The following is a 21,975-nucleotide window of genomic DNA, read 5'->3' on the forward strand; positions in this document are numbered from 1 at the left end:
GAGTGAAGAGGAGCCGCGGAGAAGAAAGAAGACGGGAAGCGCTGACATCGGGGACATCGGTAAGTCGCGCCGACATCGGGGAGCTGCGCTGACATCGGAGGGTATTTAAGTTTATTTTTTTAAGGGCCGTGGGGGCAGGCTGTATACTACTAGGGACAGGCTGTATACTACTAGGGACAGGCTGTATACCACTGGGGGCTGCTATATACCACTGGGGGCTGCTGTATACCACTGGGGGCTGCTGTATACCACTGGGGGCTGCTGTATACTACTGGGGGGCTGCTGTATACTACTGGGGGCTGCTGTATACTACTGGGGGCTGCTGTATACTACTAGGGGCTGTTGTATACTACTAAGGGCTTGCTGTATACTACTAGGGGCTTGCTGTATACTACTGGGGGCTTGCTGTATACTACTGGGGGCTTGCTGTATACTACTGGGGGCTGCTGTATACTACTGGGGGCTGCTGTATACTACTGGGGGTCGCTGTATACTACTGGGGGCTGCTGTATACTACTAGGGGCTGCTGTATACTACTAGGGGCTGCTGTATACTACTAGGGGCTGCTGTATTCTTCTGGGGGCTGGCAGGCTGTATACTACTGGGGGGGTTTGACCAATGCATTTCCCACCCTCGGCTTATACTCGAGTCAGTAGTTTTTCCCAGTTTTTGGTGGTAAAATTAGGGGTCTCGGCTTATACTCGGGTCGGCTTATACTCGAGTATATACGGTACTGGATATCATGGCAGCCCATATGCAGTGACTATTCCAGGTGGAATACTTTAAAGGGGTTAAAGATGACTAAACATTTTTAAAATATACTCCCCATTTCAAGCAGCTTAAAAATATATAGGCCATCTGCTACGACATCATGACCCCACTTTATGTGACCTCAGGACATAGAGGGAGTTGTCAATTCCTATAAGTGTCAAATAAACACTGTGCCATCACTGCAATGGCTTTTCTGCCCCTTGCTAATATGGGACACCTTCACTTGGTGTCTGATTGCATAAAGCTGGCATTTGGTTTTTTGTGCCATCTCTAACCCATCCCCTTGTAATTATACAAATTTAATAGTGCCCATTTTAGGTTGGAACTAATCACTTACTGAAATAATAATATTTCTTCATTTAAAACTAGCTTCAAAGTAATGGTAGTGCACACAGTTATTCTTTTCCGAACTAATCAGTACTATCTCACTGCTAGCCACTAGTACTACTGTTCCCCATCTGTACAGTATATGCTGAAGTCAGATTGGTGTAATGTTCTATTCATACTGATTCCAAGGAGGGTGAGGGGGTCTGGTATTTATATTATTTGTATATTTTAGTGATCATCACTCCAAAATTTTACCCCTTAAAATAACCCATGGTAGTACATGAATGCAGTCAACTTCACCCTATCAAGCTTCCATAGAAGAGCACAAATATGCCTCAATCCATAAATAAATCAGAATCTTTATTGTAATTTCAATCGACAGTATATTACAGCAAAAACATAAATACTAAAAAAAAACCCATAAAAAAAAGGACATCTAAAAACAATCGCAAATACGGACAGTGTGGGAAAACTGGAGGGGTACACTATTACATGTATATACAACGCTGGTGTTGGCCAAACACTATCCAGGCCAATGTAACATTATATATGACAGGTACTGCTATAGCGAAATGCCCAATACAGAAAATTAATATTGTACAATGTATTAACAATTATTCAAACATATGTCACAAACATAAAAGTATTAACCAGTACCCACCAGACGCCATGATAGCCCTACCAGTACACACTGTCCGACACCCCAACGCACGTTTTGCACCCTGCTTTTACTAGATAGTGATTTATTCCTGCAGTTTTTTCGGTTGTTATACAGTCTACTTACTAGCTAACTTACTTACTAACTAATTACTAATTTACTCTCATCCGAATAATGATAGTTATGCTAACTGACCACTTTAAGTAATGATCACTTCTACCATATTATCTACGCTGTCTATATGCTCTCTATGGTGCCCTGCACCTGTTTTCTGTCAGACTTTGCACGTTCTTTTACATGCAAACTGCTTGCAGAGGTAGTTAAGAAGTGTCCATGCCACATATGTGGCGCACACGACCCTTTTGTGCAGGGAACGCCAGATTCATGAAGAACTTGCGCCACAATTCATGAACCTGCATACTCCACAGGCAAACTGCACATAGTGCAGTTTGCACTGTTTTTAGTACATGTGTCCCTATATGTTTTAATAACAGAGTTGGTTTTAAAAAATAAACGAAAAAGAAAATAAGGCTAAATGCCCATAACTCCCCTAGCGCCAATCGTACCCCTTCCAAATTGGTAGCACGTGTATCGACTGCACAGGTCTCTGGAATTCATTTTGTATCACTTGGGAAAAAATTAAGATTGCTATTAAGTAAAGTGTCTGCTGCTCCATTCCCGAAGCAGTGATCTGGTTGTTCCTCCAAGCCACATCATTAAGCCTTGTTAAGTAGGAAAAGAATAAATTGTCAGTTCATTCTTTTCTTCTGCTGATTTCCATCCGTCCTCTGCATGAATAACAAAGCATAAAGCTACGGTGCTATTTGTGGATTTATCCCCCGTTGTAAAATGCAATGATATGTTTCCCGTAAAGTAACTGTCGGTGGGCATAAAAGCAGCCGCAGATGTTCACAAATCTATCACACGTCTCCCATATATTAGAGAGCTTTAGCATGTGTTTCTTTGATGCATGCAATATTATCCAGGTTGCAAGCTTGGCACATAAAGTACCCAGGTGTTTAAAATAAGGTCAAATGGGGACAAAGCACAGTCTAAATCGAAGACGACAGTAACGGAACATCATAAAAGCCAAGAGAAGATCAGTGTGAAAAATGTCTATCTGCCCTCATACATTCTTTTTTCACTGATGTTAAGGATAAAATAACAGTCATCTGTCTTATTAGATGCTGGTTTAACACAGAGATGCGCAACCTTCGCTACTATCACTGAACTACATTTCCCAAGATGCTCACTGTGGCGTAAATGACGGCAAATTGCGTTGCTAGGCAACATAGAAGATGAAGTTATAACTGCTTCTACATAAAAATGGAAGAAAACTGATTTGGAACAAGCAAAGCTTCAAGAGTGAAGTACTATAATGACAAGGCCTTGCTAAGAAACTCTTGCAGAGAGGGCCCCTATTCCTGTCTGTTCCCATTTTCATAGCATTTTGGCAGCAAGAAACCAAATAGAAGGATGGTCATGATTAAGACGCACTGCGTCGAAACGCGTAGACCGGACTGGTGGTGCTAACTGCATGTGACTAGCTGCTGTTTTTATGGGAGAACTTGTGATCTCATAAAGAAGAAATTATTTTATCTCCAATCCGAGTGATTATTGGATTGCGCTGGACAAATTTTTGAAGTTTTGGCAATACAGAATGAGGTCCATTCATCCATTCCAGAGCCAAGAGAAGACAAAATATCAACAAGTTGACTCATTACAAGGTCTATCAGTTATGGAGCATTGAAGTTGCTAATATTTACTTGACCAGGATAAATGGTGGTCCCATTGCTGGGCTATGTGTGAATATGCTACAAGATGTTTTTTTTCATACACTCGAGTACTATAGATATGAAAAGCATGGGGGTGATATCTCTTGGTTCAACTTTTATTCAAAGTGCTATTTACTTTTATCTATGTGAGTATAATGAGGTATTTACCAAACCTAACATAGTTTGACCTACACCATGAATCTGTTTCACTTCCTCTAGTCCCCATGTAAAACTTGAGAGACAGAGAGGAATAACATATTTTTGATTTTAATTGGTGTGACTGGACTCCTGGTGGACATTATGTTTACAGGTTTTAAGCTCTTTTGTAAAAAAACTTTTTTCAGCAAATAAAGTGATGATAACTTGCCATCAGGTACATTCAGTGAATCGGAGGTAGAAGCTTAGTATTATTTGATTTTATATCAAAGTTTGGCAAAGTGAAACAGCAGGAACATCCGTCATCCAGAAACATCTGTCAAGATTGACAAAGAAATGTTTCAACAACAATGAAGTGGAGTTGCTGGATTGGTCCCCGCAGTCCCCAGACCCCAACCGGTCAAACACTTGTGTTTAGAGTTGGAAAAAAACTGTATTAGTACCCAAGGGAGTTAACCAGTATGCACAAACATTGGAAATGTGTAGAAGATATCCGGATTCAGATTTGAGTGGAGGTCTTCTTGTATCTGATTGAGAGCATCCAAGTATTAAAGGCTGGACTGTACTTACAAAATACTTACAAAACAGTTTATACCGAACTTTGCCAGTTCTGGTCAGCTGAACCTAAAACTGGACTTCACAGATTGTGGGCAGTAACTTTTTTAAAGCTGCTGGCAGGGTGCAACTATTTTGGGAAAGATTGTCGATCCCTGGTAACGTCATCAGGAGCGCCAACGCCCCCATAATTGGTGCGTTCAGCGCCACTGGCACGTTAGTGATGGCAGAGTTTATTTCTGCCGGGAAGTGGTTCAGCGCCACATAAATTATGCATCAGTCCATGCAGCCTGGGCCCCCTTGCTCCATGGCACCCTAAACTAACCAATGTGACTGCTATGAAGATAGTTCTGCCTCTGCTTATATTGCCAAGAGGGCAGTAAGGTTTGATGTTGTCACTAACTTTACAGATGAGATCCATGATAGTCAAATATGTAATGGTAATTAAAATCAAAATGGAATTTACCACTAATAATGTATTAACTGCAAACCCTAAATGAGCAGTATGTATGTATCTGTTTTATAGCTACATCAATTACCAATACATCCTGATATTTCCTCTAGTATGTTGTGCTATAATCTCATCTAGAACTGAAACTCTGCTGTCACCTGCTGTGCTTTACTGTAGGTTGGATGGGGAAGTAAGCTTTATGCTTTAATATAATACTTGTACAAGTAATCACCAGTAATTATTCAGTGAGCAAATACTAATACTAATATTAAAGCTCTAAAACATTTTTAATTAAAAACATAAAATACTTGGAGAACATTTGACAAAAACAATACAATTACTTATGCCATTATGTTGTTCTGCTCTATATTAAAGTAAAACTTTAGGCAAGTCTGTTGAAATTTTACATTATATTGACTGTATGTTCAAGTTGAGTTTCGGTTAAAGGGAACCATTATAATTATACAGTCCTATCTCCAGGCAGATTTTTCATAAACAGGGAAGCTTAGCAAACTGGCAATGGTCACCTATCTACAAGGGGCATATTATAGAGTAGTAAGAGTGGAGAGGTTTGTACATAGTGTCCTATTTTCAGGGAGAATGGCGTAGAGCAGGAGGCGCTGAGCATATTTTATAAAGTGTCCTATCTGCAGTGAGTATGTTAAAGAGCAGGAGGAGCAGATTGGGGCACTGTGCTGTGCGTTGTCTGATGATCATGCACCCTATTTCCTGCTTGTGTCGCTTTTCCGCTCAAGTCCGCCGGAGTTCACCATCTTCTTCCCGATGCATGTAAGTGCGTGGCTTGCGACACAAATTCAAATGTTAAATCTCATGCTCCGTCCAAATCCGTCGGATCATCCGACGGCCCGCCCCCTTATTTGAGTTGCATGAGTGTGCCAAAATCCGATCGCGTGCGCCAAAATCCCCTTTTAAATGCTGTGCAAAACGGTAATCGTCGGAATATGCAACATTTGTGCAGATTGTATACAGTGTCCTATCTGCAGGCTGCATATTAGATAACAGGAGGAACTGTGCAGATTGCCCATAGTGTCCTGCCAGTAGGAAACATGTTATAGAGCAGAATGGGCTGAGCATATTGATATATAAATTGTTTAACGAACATTTTAAGATAGCAAAATATTCTCAATGTTGCAGGTTCACCCGATAATGGTGGTAGTATGATACAGCAGTTATCTGATAATCTTTCACATTTTCTGGCAATATGCCAGTATGAATACTTGTTTGCAGGGCATTTTTATTTTCATAATTTTAGTCTTTTTGATCACAATTTTCTGGGATGTATAGTCAGAAACCAGCAGGTCTGACAATGTTTTTTGATTTTTTCTTTGAAGATGTCTTTTTAATGGTGTTCTCCGATGAAATAACACATTTTAAGGTTGTATTGACTGGGTCAGATGAGCATTTTTTCTAATAATTTTTATTTAAAAAATATAAATGGGTGGGGGAATCATTATGTTATTTAACTAAGTGAAGATGGACACACGGGTTTCCATCAAGCTCAAAAGTTGCCACATAAAAACACTGACACAAAAGTCCAAAATAAGAGTTCCAATGGTCTGCCAGAGCACTTAAATTTTAGGCAATACTAAAAAAGAGGGTTTTCAGATTGCATTTGAAGGATTGGAAGGCGGGGGACATTTTGGTAGAGAATTCCAGAGTATTGCGAAAGCACGGAAGAAGTCCTGGATACAGTTGTGAGAAAGAAAATAACATAAGTTACACTACACAGCAATTACTGTAGCTATATGCAATGGTGTGAAAAGCATATAGTTAATTCTGTAAGGAGCAAATCTGCAGGTAATATATTTGTAACTCTAACAATATAATAACAATACCAGTTATATCCGGTCTATAACTTTCTGCTTCTCATGTGACCCATAAGCACATCACTAGCAGTTTGTTGTCTTAAAAAAATTAGAGTCTCCTGCCCTGGGAAGTTTTGCCCCTTATGTCTTTGGTAGAAACTGTTAGTTACATCTGTTGACAGCGATGTTATCTCTGAATGGAGTAAAATCTCCTTTATCTCCTTGCAGTATATAGACACATTCTTGGAGAATACTGTGACCCTTGCAGCCACAATTTTCTTTACATCCTTTATTGACCTACTGTTACATTTGGTCTTAAAATATTAATAACTAACAGGGGAGCCTGCCTATAATACATCTCTCCCCTGAAGGATTTACAATACTTACAATGCCAGATATCAAAGGAGATCAAAGTGTTGTGGGCTGGTTGCAACGACAACTTCTTTAACCCTTATTGGAACACCAATAGGGCCCTTACATTTTGCTGTGGAGCCCTATGATATTTGTGTATGCTCCTGCTTGTATATATGCCATTCTACAACAGAATATGACCCCAAACAAACACAATTCCAGCCCAAGTCATTTTGGAGGGTGCAGTGTAATGTGTAACAGTACAACAACAGTTTATTGCCTAAATGCTAGGTATGTAACTCTTTGTACTATCCAGCCTAATATGAAGGAGGAGCAGTAGTATTCTTGTCCCACAAGTCCACCCATTACCAAGACCTCGTGCTTTGCACTTTAGAATCAGGTCCATTTGGTATTACACACATTGCTATGCATTGCTATGACACAGCGCACAGAATTGTGGAATCATCCAAAGGTCAGTGTCAAGCACTATATGTGACAATTACTGTGCTGTGTCCCTCGTGTAAAATACATGAGAAAATATTGCGCCTCTGGAACAACTGCTCCGAAACACGTAGAAGCTTGGCATCACCCCAGTTTCCTGATCCTGGCGCTAACTCTCCTGATTTCTAATTTGTGTTTGTAATACAATTATATATCCTGAGCGTTGTGTGAAGTTGTCAGATTTCTCTGTATTTCAGTGTCTCCTGGAGAATACATATGTTTTCCAGAAATCTCCCCTTTTATCTTCCCTTTATGTTCTGCCTACAAGTACATCAAGATAAGGAAGCTGTCAGAAAGAATTTGTCACTGTGTTCAAATTGTAAGCGTTAATCACAGCTGGTGCCAAATCCTGATATTCACACTCCACTGTTAACATGATTTATGCCAAAATATTACTGTCCAAAAACTGTAATCTCTGCCCACTGCCTCATGCTAGGGATATATTAGGGCTATATCTCATAGGCGTTTTTTATCTCTTATTTTTACCAAAATTAGTTTTGTAATATTATAGTTTGGAATATTACCATTTATTTCTCACCCTAATCCCTAATCTCTCCGCCATTAGGGTTCATGCCCACAACAGTGAATAACGGAGGAGTGCACTCAGTATATTTTTTTTTAAATGGAGGGACGGATAATGGATCAATTCACATGTCTATTTTTTTAAACGACATTGGGGGATCATTTATCATCGCCTTTCAAACAGAAATCTGAATTTTTTTCCCCCCCTTCCTGCGCCTCTTGCACCTTATTTATAAAGAGGTGGCACCACAATATTAATGGTTTTCCAACACTCACAACTTGCTCTGTTTTTGGATGCAAAATTGTGTCACCGATTGTGAATCCAACACTTTTCCGGATCTTCAATTTGTCCAATTGGTTTTGTGCCACAATTTTTGGCGCACAAATGAAGCAGCTAAAAGCTGGCCTAAGCAGTTTTATTTCACCATCATGAATGGGGAGACAGTTCTTAATTTTTTTGGTTCGTGCGCCAAATCATTAATCCCTTGTTCCACGAACTTAAATCACAGTGAAAAATATAGCATGTTTACAGCGCCACCCCGGGCCAAAATTGATAAATGCTCCACCACAAGTTTGCTCCATTAAAAAAAGAGCATTTCCTAGTCTGAACTGTTTTCACGGAGGAACTGTCCAAAAGAAGTCAATGGGCCAGAGAAAAGAATGTATGGCCCTATCGTGGGGATGTTACTATGGTACACTCTTGAAACGCAAATTTTTTTTTCACAGAACAAAAACTTACTACAAAGATATAACTTGTGAACACTTGCATGAAAATTGGCTGCAAATTGGCTTGACTGGAGGTAAACCACAGACTGATATAGAGGTATAATGCAAAGCCCTATGACACTGACAAGAACTAACACAGGGTATCCATGCACTATATTCAGTTAATAATACTGCTGGTAGATGCATCTTTTGGTCTATTCTCAAATCTGAACTAGATGAAACTGATGCTTCTGCACATTCTGTAAAATACACTGGCCAACACTTTTCAAAAACTGTGCAGACTGCACTAGGTGCAATTTGTCTGTGAAGTGCGCAGGGTGTGTCTGATTCATGAATTGTGGCGCAGGTTCATTATGAATCTGACACAGCCTGCACTGCTTCAGCAGAGTGCACCAACTTTCTTTTGGTGCACTTTTAACATTTTGGTAATTAACAAATAATTTATTGGTATTTGGACCTTATCATACATATCTTTCTTGTGTTTTACATACATAGTGTTGATGTTGTGTTTACAGGTCACTGTGAATATTCTGACCCAGTCGTTGTGTTAAACAAGTATAACGTGCAATAAAATACTTGAGAAAAGAATAAAGAAACATTCCACCAAACTTGCCAAACTTAAAGTACATCTACTACCGGGATGAAGGATTGTAAACCAAGCACACTGACATACTGGTGTGTGCCCTCTGTGGCAGGATCTGCCCTTCTTTAAGCTTCCAATGCCCTTGTTTTTTTTTAAAGATTAAACAATTATGCAAATGAGCCTGAGGGCCACTCATGAGCCTCTCATTTGCATGATTTTTATCAGCCTTTTTTGTAAAAAGCCAGGGCATAAGAAGCTAAAAGAAAAGCAGATCCTACCAGAGGGGGCGCACTCTAGCATGTCAGTGTGCTTTTTTTAAAAAATAATTTAAGGTAGATGTCCTTTAACTTGTTTGAAGTCTTTGTTTAAAGATGCAAAGTACTTCCATATCGCTGTTCAAGGCATGGAAAAGCATCATTGTGAGCAGATGGAGAAGAGCTCCGGGCCATAGCTGTACTCTAGGGTATTGATAGAAGAATCTATACATAAAAGTGGTATAGAATCTGGTAGAAGGGCAAGACCTGGATTTTATGTTGACCTTTAATGAATCATATTATCTTCTTTTGCCTAAGGAGTCATTGACAGATGTTTCAGTAGATTTTGCTGTATTTAATATGTTGTAAAAGAAAATCATAAAACTAAAAGTTAAAGTCATATATATTTCTATGAAGAGGTTCTGCGGCAGCTGAAGTGTGTATTATGATGGTCTACTGCAGCAGAGGTGTGTACAAAAAGGTTCTGACGTGTGTATGAAGTGATTCTGCGGCAGCTAAGGCATGTGTAATGAGGTTTTGCAGCAGCTGAGGTTTGTATGTAGAGGTTCTGAGGCAGCTGAGGTATGTACGAAAAGGTACTGTGGCAGCTAAGGTGTGTACGAAGAGGTTCTGTGGCAGCTGAGGTGAGTATGAAGAGGTTCCATGGTAACTGCGATTTATATGAATAAGGTTCTGTGGTAGCTGAAATTTATATGACGAAGGTTCTGTGGAATCTGAGGTGTCTATGAAGAGGTTCTGAGGCAGAGCCGGATCATAAGGGGGGCTCCCGGGGAGTGAGCCCCGGGTCCCGAGCCCCGGGGCCCCCACCACTTTGCCCTCCCAAGGGGCCCCCAAGTTCCCTGCTCTGCCCTAGACGATCGGACTTGAGGAAAGATGGCGGCATCCTGCCGCTGTGGCGCATAGTATGACGTGGCAGCGCCTGACGTCACGGCGCCGCCTGTAGCAGGGCGCCGCCATCTTTGTTTATATCCACCCTGGCACCGCGAGGGAGGATGAGGACGTCGCACATCAGGGGAATGATGGAAGGTGAGAACAATTTTATTATTTATACCTAAGACTATATGTATAGTTATTTATTATAGAGGGCTGTATGCAGTTATAGGGGGGCTGTATGCAGTCATGGGGGGCTGTATGCAGTCATAGAGGGGCTGTATGCTGTCATAGAGGGGCTGTATGCAGTCATGGGGGGCTGTATGCAGTCATAGGGGGGCTGTATGCAGTCATAGGGGGGCTGTATTCAGTCATGGCGGGCTGTATGCAGTCATAGGCGGGCTGTATGCAGTCAAAGGGGGCTGTATGCAGTCATAGGGTGCTCTATACAGTTATAATAGGGGTGTGTATATAGTTATAGGCTGTGTGTGTATAGTTATAGGGGGACTGTATATAATTGTTATAGGGGGTGTGTGTATAGTTATAGGGGGTGTATATATATACTTATTAAAAGGGGACATATGAAGTTATAGGGGGCTTATGTAGTTATAGGGGGCTGTTTGTAGTTATAGAGGGACTGTATATAGTATTAGGGGAGCAGTATATAGTGATTGCTGGGGGAGTAGTATGTAGTGATTGCTGGGGGAGCTGTATATATTGATTGCCAGGGGAGCTGTATACAGTGATTACTGGGGGCTGTATATAGTGATTGCTGGGGGAGCTGTATACAGTGATTGCTGGGGGAGCTGTATACAGTGATTGCTGGGGGAGCTGTATACAGTGGTTGCTGGGGGAGCTGTATACAGTGATTGCTGGGGGAGCTGTATACAGTGGTTGCTGGGGGAGCAGTATACAGTGATTGCTGGGGGAGCTGTATACAGCGGTTGCTGGGGGAGCTGTATACAGTGATTGCTGGGGGAGCTGTATACAGTGGTTGCTGGGGGAGCTGTATACAGTGATTGCTGGGGGAGCTGTATACAGTGGTTGCTGGGGGAGCAGTATACAGTGATTGCTGGGGGAGCTGTATACAGCGGTTGCTGGGGGAGCTGTATACAGTGATTGCTGGGGGAGCTGTATACAGTGATTGCTAGGGGAGCTGTATACAGTGATTGCTGGGGGAGCTGTATATAGTGATTGCTGGGGGAGTAGTATGTAGTGATTGCTGGGGGAGCTGTATATATTGATTGCCAGAGGAGCTGTATACAGTGATTACTGGGGGCTGTATATAGTGATTGCTGGGGGAGCTGTATACAGTGATTGCTGGGGGAGCTGTATACAGTGATTGCTGGGGGAGCTGTATACAGTGATTGCTGGGGGAGCTGTATACAGTGGTTGCTGGGGGAGCTGTATACAGTGGTTGCTGGGGGAGCTGTATACAGTGATTGCTGGGGGAGCTGTATACAGTGGTTGCTGGGGGAGCAGTATACAGTGATTGCTGGGGGAGCTGTATACAGTGGTTGCTGGGGGAGCTGTATACAGTGATTGCTGGGGGAGCTGTATACAGTGATTGCTGGGGGAGCTGTATACAGTGATTGCTGGGGGAGCTGTATATAGTGATTGCTGGGGGAGCTGTATACAGTGATTGCTGGGGGAGCTGTATACAGTGGTTGCTGGGGGAGCTGCATACAGTGATTGCTGGGGGAGCTGTATACAGTGATTGCTGGGGGAGCTATATACAGTGATTGCTGGGGGAGCTGAATACATTTATCACTGGGGGAGCTGTATACAGTGATTGCTGGGGGAGCTGTATACAGTGATTGCTGGAGGAGCTGTATACAGTGATTGCTGGGGGAGCTGTATACGGTGATTACTGGGGGAGCTGTATACAGTGATTGCTGGGGGAGCTGTATACAGTGATTGCTGGGGGAGCTGTATACAGTGATTGCTGGGGGAGCTGTATACAGTGATTGCTGGGGGAGCTGTATACAGTGATTGCTGGGGGAGCTGTATACAGTGATTGCTGGGGGAGCTGTATACAGTGATTGCTGGGGGAGCTGTATACAGTGATCTCTGGGGGAGCTGTATACAGTGATTGCTGGGGGAGCTGTATACAGTGATTGCTGGGGAAGCTGTATACAGTGATTGCTGGGGGAGCTGTATACAGTGATCGCTGGGGGAGCTGTATACAGTGATCTCTGGGGGAGCTGTATACAGTGATTGCTGGGGGAGCTGTATACAGTGATCGCTGGGGAAGCTGTATACAGTGATCGCTGGGGGAGCTTTATACAGTGATCGCTGGGGGAACTGTATACAGTGATCGCTGGGGGAACTGTATACAGTGATCGCTGGGGGAGCTGTATACAGTAATTGCTGGAGGAGCTGTATACAGTGATCGCTGGGGGAGCTGTATACAGTGATTGCTGGGGGAGCAGTATGTAGTGATTGCTGGGGGAGCTGTATATATTGATTGCCAGGGGAGCTGTATACAGTGATTACTGGGGGCTGTATATAGTGATTGCTGGGGGAGCTGTATACAGTGATCGCTGGGGGAGCTGTATACAGTGATTGCTGGGGGAGCTGTATACAGTGATTGCTGGGGGAGCTGTATACAGTGATTGCGGGGGTTGCTGTATACAGTGATTGCTGGGGGAGCTGTATACAGTGATCGGAGGGGGAGCTGTATACAGTGATCGCAGGGGGAGCTGTATACAGTGATTGCTGGGGGAGCTGTATACAGTGATTGCTGGAGGAGCTGTATACAGTGCTTGCTGGGGGAGCTGTATTCAGTGATTGCGGGGGGAGCTGTATATATTGATTGCTGTTCCCTGTCTGGACTACATTTAATGGGGGCCCCCACCATTTTTGCGCCCAGGGGCCCCCAGGAACCTTCATACGGCCCTGTTCTGAGGTGTGTATGTAGTGGTTCTGCAACAGCTTATGTGTGCACAAAGAGGTTCTGCAGCAGTTAAGAAGTGTATTATGAGGTGCTGTGGCAGTTGAGGTGAGTATGAAGAGGTTCTATGATAGCTGTGATTTATATGAAGAAGGTTCTGTGGCAGTAGCGGAGCTGTGTATGAGGAGGTTCTGTGGAAGCTGAGGTTTATGTGAAGAAAGTTCTGTGGCACTTTTCTTCTCTGAAAGTCTATTCTATAGTCTAGAACTATTATTTTTACTTTATGAAGTATTTACTTAAAAAAAAAAGTTTTTTCACCCGGGGCCCCTACCAAACGTAATCCCGACCCTGATCCCACATCTGGAACTTGCATGTATCAGAAGAACGTGGGGTTAGAATATCATCTATTAGTTATTTATAGCAGAACTGCAGAATAAGGTAGAAATTCCCTTTTAAGTTCTTTCTTGAAGCATGTTAAATATCAGTCCCTGGCAAAATTATAAAATGTGTCCAAAACTAGCAAATGTTTTCCCACTCATATAACCAATCCCATGAAGGATAAAGTAATATAAAGCTGAATGTCAAAAACTTCTAAGTCAATTTCTGTCTCCTCCCTTAGAAACTCATTAAAATATGTTATGGGTTCTCAGTTTAGCTATATATGCAGAACGTAGCCGCACAATAAATAAGTCTATTCAAGCAACTCTAGAATTTATCCATCATCAAAGAGCCTGTGATGTCTGTGAACAGTAGTGAGAATGTAGTCAAGGTAGATGACCTTAGAGCTCTCCAGCTATATACATATATATCATATCTGTTATGGTAGATCTCATTAATTGTGTGCAGCTACTGTACCAGAGGCAGCAATGGTTATTTGTAGATACATGTAACATCTTCAATCTGGAGGAAGAGATAGAGTTTGCTGTCCAGTTTCTAAATATATTGGTCGAAGCAAAGTGACATATTACTGCCACACCGGGTACCCGCAAGGATCATGCCTTGCTTAGCATTCTCTAGCTACTCCTTAGATGAGAGTATAGCCAAAAGGTATGATCTGCCAAGCTCACTCTTATATCTATATGTTCTTATCCACTGTACATTGGAGGTTCTGTTATACAGGATGAATACTGCAGTGTGCAGCACTATTTTTCCAGGACAACATGATGAAATCTGACAGACTCCATTGCTCAACAACCAATTGATGATTCAAATGCATATATTTATCAGCATAAAGCCTTAAAGATTCCAAAGTTTGCTCTATGATTGAACTTGTAATGGCACTATGGCTACAGGTCATCATACCGAGGTCTGAAATAATTTTAGATGAATTTTTATTCCGTTCTGCTACATCTGTGATTATGCCTATTATGGACATGATGTAAGTGCTGTTCCCCAGTCTCTTGTGGACGGTTTTGTGTCACCTATGGGCCGGGTCCTGTTATTTAAAAGGTCTCTGGGTCTCCATTAACTATGTGAAGGTCTACAAGGCAAATTTCACTACAGCATCGCTTTGAAATTGCAGACCTGGGTGTCATAGGCGTTCATTACCATCCGCACCCCTGATAATGATACAAGGAAACGTTTGCAGTTTGTTATGTGCTTAGAGTCATTTAATTGCCTGATAATAGGTTTTCATAACAATAGAAGCCCTTAGAAAATTGGATAAGAAATCCCAGCAGGGTAGTTGCAGTAGCTTTGAATGTTCCACTCGCAGCCTGGTTTATTTTAAGAGGTCATTACAACAGATGGCTTCTGCAGAAGAGGAGATGCCCCCTTGTCTCCGTAGATAAATAACGATCCATGTGGGATCCTTTAAATTATTAAAGACTTTATCTGAGCATCAATAATCTGAAATGTAAACTGGTAATCTCATTAAAGGGCACCTATCTCTTTGGTGACAGAGGGGCTTAAATTATTTATTTTTATGTGCATGTTCTGTTAGAAGAAATTGATCCTTTTGTTTTTTTTTCTAATTAAAATATAGTAAAATCTATACCAAAATATATACTTGAATAAGGAATGTGCTTTTATTTTCTCATTGTATAAGGGATAACATCTTCAATGATATCCACAGAATTTGTCATAAATGACAGATACTGAACTCCTCACCTGCAGACCGTGATCTTCCATCTAGTGCCATGACTGCAGTGGTGGGAGAGGTGGTCATACATGAATGGTTCTCTCCATCTGCTTCTACATAAACAACAAAATCAACTCATCATGTGCACTTCACTGCTCTCAGAACTCTCTTAGAGGTGAATGGCGAAAGCAACAGAAGTGCAGCCACCACCATTGTGTAATAGCCATAAATGTGATGAGGATAACTGTTTTAGGGAAGGCCGTTTAGTATGAGTTAATGCAACTACAATTCTAGAGTTTGTATCATGGATACCAGGATTTAAAAGAAAATTACCACTTGAGTGGTAGTGAATAAAGCTTTATACTTCTCTGTGATCCACAAACACATCTTCTTAAGACTTGACTCACCAGAGTTCCTGTGAAAACACGACTTTTAAAAATATATTAATTAACCTTGGACGCTCTGTAACATACTGTACACAGAGCTCTCAGGGTTAATAAATATGCACACCTCCTGCAGCCATACTTACCTCCTCTCCCCTCATGGAAGAAGAGGCCATGCAGGAGGCATGCATTTAATTATATAAATTATAATTATAAATAATTTATGCATTCCTCCTGACTGATGTCACCGAGCTATCTAAAACTATAAGTAATACTGCTTTCAGGTATGTTTATATAGAAGAAGTGTAACAATGGAATTTGTAAAAGGTGGGAAAAGTTGCAGAGAAACTTGATGCACGGCCTAAGGGTGTGTCCACATTTTGCAGTTAAAACTGCATCATCAAAACTTTTGAGGTGATTTTAGGAGCATTTTCTTATTTTAACAAGTGAACAACAAGAGCTGAACAGGTAAATGACATTTATTGAACAGGTTTCCCCTTCAAAATCCAATTCACCTGTTCAGTTCGTTTCTTTCACCTGTTAAATCAACAAAACTGCACCTAAAACCACCTCAAAACTGATAAATATCCAGCAGTTTTAACAGCAACGTGTAAATGCAACCCGAATGTTTCCATTGGAATCATCTTATTATGGAAACAGGCCGTGCTAAGTTGCGTAGGCGTGCATGTGCCGAAGAGCTTGGTGACGTCACCGGCTCTCCAGCACTTTAGAATCCGGCGCATGCACAGGCGCGCGCATGGTGCACCGTGCCCAAGTGTGGTGCACCGAGTTATAAGTTAATATAACTTATAATTCTGCGATAGGGGCTTTGTTCCCCTAACAAAAATATGCTCTGGCACCAGCTCACCCTGAGCTGGTGCCATGTATATGTGTATAAACCTACCACTTTTAAGTGGTAGGTTTCCTTTATGGAGACAGAAGAGACAGAAGTCGTGATTGTGCACTGTGCAGGGAACAGACCGGATGGTTCATTTGGCCTCTATTGGCCCCAGTGATCAATTGATAAATTGATCTCCAGGATTCTGGTGGTGAGAGGCTGCTGCTGGGGCTATCTACTTAAAATAGTTAGTTAGCCTCATGTTCCACTATGACTATTTTTTTTACTATTTTTTAGACCACTTAGGGTGCTTTAACCCTAGTTTGTCTGATTGATCCTGCCATATACAGCCAATGGCAGATTGTAACAGATATTCAGAAATTATACAGCCTCAGGTCTTAAAAAGTCATGGTGACAGATTGTTGCTCGTCGACATTACTGGAGCAAAGGGTTTCCGGTGGTGGATGCAAGTTGCTACTGCCATGTTTAAATAGATAGACTATAAATTAAACATAGCAGATTTTTAAGTAGAGCATTGAGGTTTTGCCTCTAGTGCTAAGTCTTTATGTCAAATGTTGACTTTCAAGAACTTAAGTTGATTTATTTAATTTTGTTGCTTAATTTTTTTTATTCTACTTTAGGAAGAGAAAATCTGTTTATTGACTAGAAAGATGTTTACATTGAAATCTTTATTATATTAGCAGAAGGAGACATTTCTCAAAGCCTTACATGTCATCACTTTGTTAGCATGTGTCATTTTGCAAAGATATAACATGAATAATACATATTGGGCTGTGAAGAATTTCACATACAGCCTGTGACATTCCTGTCAAAATCATAAGCAATTCCAAAAGGTTAGAACAAACTGCTTTGAAAATAAATAAGAGGAATGTGGCAGTGATCTCTCCAAATGACAAACACACAATCATATCTTTTAGGGAAAATTTATATATGGTTAAAAAGACTCTACATGATTGAAAACTTTTCTATCGCTATACTAGTATTGTCCTAGTCATTGTCCTATCCTAAAGGTTGACATAGTTATGTAAAAACTGCATATATATCAATTTTATTTTATTGTATTTTTTTGCTTTATGTTATGTGGTCTAATATATTATTCTGTTTTGTAGCCCACTTTGCTTTATGCAGTCCAATGTGTACATGTGTACATGTCAGTATTGAATGATGACAATGTTTCAGTTTTCAGGTGAAAAGTGAGGAGAGGACTTATTGAGATAGTGCTTCTTCTCAGTGTCACAATCTTGGGGAATAGTCCCTTAGGACTAAAGGCTTGTGGACTCCCTGGACCACGGCGGGAGATAAAGATGCCAGCCGCAACCCAGGAGCGGAGTTTAAGTGGACTTCTGGTCTTCGCCAGAGCCTCCCGCGAAGTGGGATGGTCTTGCTGTGGCGGGGAGCCACCAGGTCGCTTCACGGGTGCGACTAGGCCCACGGTGGCAGCCAAGGTAGGGACACGGGCAGGGTCGGACTGGGGTGCCTGGGGCCCACCAGTGAAATTGATTTTGGGGGCCCACCTACTACTGCATATAAATATTCTGGGATGAGGGAATTTGTAAGCACTAGCGGGGGCAGTGATGCAGAGGCTAAGCTAAGCCCTTTCTCCCACCTTTTCTGCTAGTGCTCGGCTCTTGGTTTGTGTACAGGGGCTGCAGTGGTGATATCACCTCAGGGCATTAATGCTAGGGATAGTATAAGAGTTACCCCTGGTGTCCTGGGCTTCTGCTGGTGGCTGGGCTGTGGTGAGGGATAGTATAAGAGTTACCCCTGGTTTCCCAGGCTTTCTGCTGGTCGCTGGGCTGTGGTTAGGGATAGTATAAGAGTTACCCCTGGTTTCCCAGGCTTTCTGCTGGTCGCTGGGCTGTGGTTAGGGATAGTATAAGAGTTACCCCTGGTTTCCCAGGCTTTCTGCTGGTGGCTGGGCACTGGTTAGGGATAGTATAAGAGTTACCCCTGGTGTCCTGGGCTTTCTGCTGGTGGCTGGGCTATGGTTAGGGATAGTATAAGAGTTACCCCTGGTTTCCCAGGCTTTCTGCTGGTGGCTGGGCTGTGGTTAGGGATAGTATAAGAGTTACCCCTGGTTTCCAGGGCTTTCTGCTGGTGGCTGGGCAGTGGTTAGGGATAGTATAAGAGTTACCCCTGGTTTCCAGGGCTTCTCCTGGTGGCTGGGCACTGGTTAGGGATAGTATAAGAGTTACCCCTGGTGTCCTGGGCTTCTGCTGGTGGCTGGGCTGTGGTTAGGGATAGTATAAGAGTTACCCCTGGTTTCCAGGGCTTTCTGCTGGTGGCTGGGCTGTGGTTAGGGATGTAAGTGTTCGCACTGCACCAACCTTCCAATAAGGAAATGGTGAAAACGTTTATAAGAACTGATGACAATAACCCTACTCTGGCATCCCTGCGCCACATAGACAAGTTATACCTGGCTCTCTGACCCTATAGATATAACAGTATATAAGCTGAGAGCAGTCTCACACTAGAAGGTAAGTCAGGGACTACAATACTGATCGGACACACTGCCACCCCCCCTCCATATTTTATTAATGCCCCCCATGCAAACTGCTATCCCCCCTCCATATTTTATTAAGGCCCCCGCCCCATACATGCTGCCATTCCCTCCAGCATCTAAGGTTTGAGTGCGGTGCACGCACTCAGTGATAGTACCCAATCGTCTGCTTCCGGCCTCATTGAGTACTATTGCAGCCATTGGCAGGGGCCTCCAATACAGGGGTGAAGAATTTAAGCCTTTATGCTGCCCGAGGCGAGCCATAGAGAGACCACCCCCCCATATATGTAATATGTAGTACAAAATAATTACAGCGTAACGCCATGTAGTACAAAATGCATACAGTGTACCGCCATGTAGTACAAAATGCATACAGTGTACAGTAATCAGTGTATACAGCTCCCCCAGCAATCACTGTATACAGCTCCCCCAGCAATCACTATATACAGCTCCCCCAGCAATCACTATATACAGCTCCCCCAGTAATCACTGTATACAGCCCCCCCAGCAATCACTATATACAGCTCCCGCAGCAATCACTATATACAGCTCCCCCAGCAATCACTATATACAGCTCCCCCAGTAATCACTGTATACAGCTCCCCCAGTAATCACTGTATACAGCTCCCCCAGTAATCACTGTATACAGCTCCCCCAGCAACCACCGTATACAGCTCCCCCAGTAATCAGTGCATACAGCTCCCCCAGCAATCACTATATACAGCTCCCCCAGCAATCACTGTATACAGCACCCCCAGCAATCACTATATACAGCTCCCCCAGTAATCAGTGTATACAGCTCCCCCAGCAATCAGTGTATACAGCTCCCCCAGCAATCAGTGTATACAGCTCCCCCAGCAATCAGTGTATACAGCTCCCCCAGCAATCAGTGTATACAGCTCCCCCAGCAATCAGTGTATACAGCTGCCCCAGCAATCAGTGTATACAGCTGCCCCAGCAATCAGTGTATACAGCTCCCCCAGCAATCAGTGTATACAGCTCCCCCAGCAATCAGTGTATACAGCTGCCCCAGCAATCAGTGTATACAGCTGCCCCAGCAATCAGTGTATACAGCTCCCCCAGCAATCAGTGTATACAGCTCCCCCAGCAATCAGTGTATACAGCTCCCCCAGCAATCAGTGTATACAGCTCCCCCAGCAATCAGTGAATACAGCTCCCCCAGCAATCAGTGTATACAGCTCCCCCAGCAATCAGTGTATACAGCTCCCCCCAGCAATCACTATATACAGCTCCCCCAGTAATCACCGTGTACAGCTCCACCAGCAATCATTATATACAGCTCCCCCAGCAATCAGTGTATACAGCTCCCCCAGCAATCAGTGTATACAGCTCCCCCAGCAATCAGTGTATACAGCTCCCCCCAGCAATCACTATATACAGCTCCCCCAGTAATCACCGTGAACAGCTCCCCCAGCAATCACTATATACAGCTCCCCCAGCAACCACTGTATACAGCTCCCCCAGCAACCACTGTATACAGCTCCCCCAGTAATCACTGTATACAGCTCCCCCAGCAACCACCATATACAGCTCCCCCAGTAATCAGTGTATACAGCTCCCCCAGCAACCACCATATACAGCTCCCACAGTAATCAGTGTATACAGCTCCCCCAGCAATCACTGTATACAGCTCCCCCAGCAACCACTGTATACAGCTCCCCCAGCAACCACTGTATACAGCTCCCCCAGCAATCACTATATACAGCTCCCCCAGCAATCACTATATACAGCTCCCCCAGCAATCACTGTATACAGCTCCCCCAGCAACCACTGTATACAGCTCCCCCAGCAACCACTGTATACAGCTCCCCCAGTAATCACTATATACAGCTCCCCCAGCAATCACTATATACAGCTCCCCCAGCAATCACTATATACAGCTCCCCCAGCAATCACTATATACAGCTCCCCCAGCAATCACTATATATAAATATACACACACATTACATATTACACCTATATATAAACCTATTTCATGTTATACCTGTATATACACACACATTACACCTATATCTACACCCTTTACATGGTATACCTGCATATACACACATATATCACATGTAAAACCTGTATATACACATACATGACACCTATATATATATATATATATATATATATATATATATACACACCTAATACATGTTATACCATTATATACACACACATATAGAACACATTACACCTATATATACAGCTATTACATGTTATCAGTCTATATACAAGCACAGGACATGTTGTACACACATATATACACATGACAAAACACACATACACAGGGAAGACACATACATATACACATGTCACTTACCTCATATCCAGCAGCAGGTCCAGGTCAGGCAGTGGATGGAGCTGTCTCCTCTGTGCAGGGAGACCAGCCACAGATTTGAATGTGGTGCTCCCGCGCTTCCTTCCCCTTGTTCCTCCTCCTGTTCGCTCCTCTGGCTGCTTCTGTGGTAGTGACACAGGAAGCGCTAGCAAGGGCTTCCTGTGTCACAGCAGCGCCGCACAGGAGGTCCTGCGCGGTGCTGTAAGAAATAGTACTTGCATCTGAATGATGCAAATACTATTGTTAGTAGTAGAGGAGCAGCCTCGATTAAAGGCCCATGCTATAGTGACAGGAGTCGAGGCCCACCGGGGGATTCACCGGCCCCCCGGCGGGCCAGACCGACCCTGGACACGAGGCAGGCAGGACCACGGGAAGGCAGGACGTTGGGATGGCAGGACCACAGGATGACAGGACCTCGGGATGACAGGACCTCGGGATGACAGGACCTCGGAAGGACGGCTGGCAGGACCTCGGAAGGACGGCTGGCAGGACTTCGGAAGGACAGCTGGCAGGACCTCGGAAGATCACTAGGATACCAGACCGCCACAGGATAACCAGACCGCCGC

The sequence above is a fragment of the Engystomops pustulosus genome, chromosome 7 (assembly GCF_040894005.1).
Source record: "Engystomops pustulosus chromosome 7, aEngPut4.maternal, whole genome shotgun sequence".
Classification (NCBI taxonomy): Eukaryota; Metazoa; Chordata; class Amphibia; order Anura; family Leptodactylidae; genus Engystomops; species Engystomops pustulosus.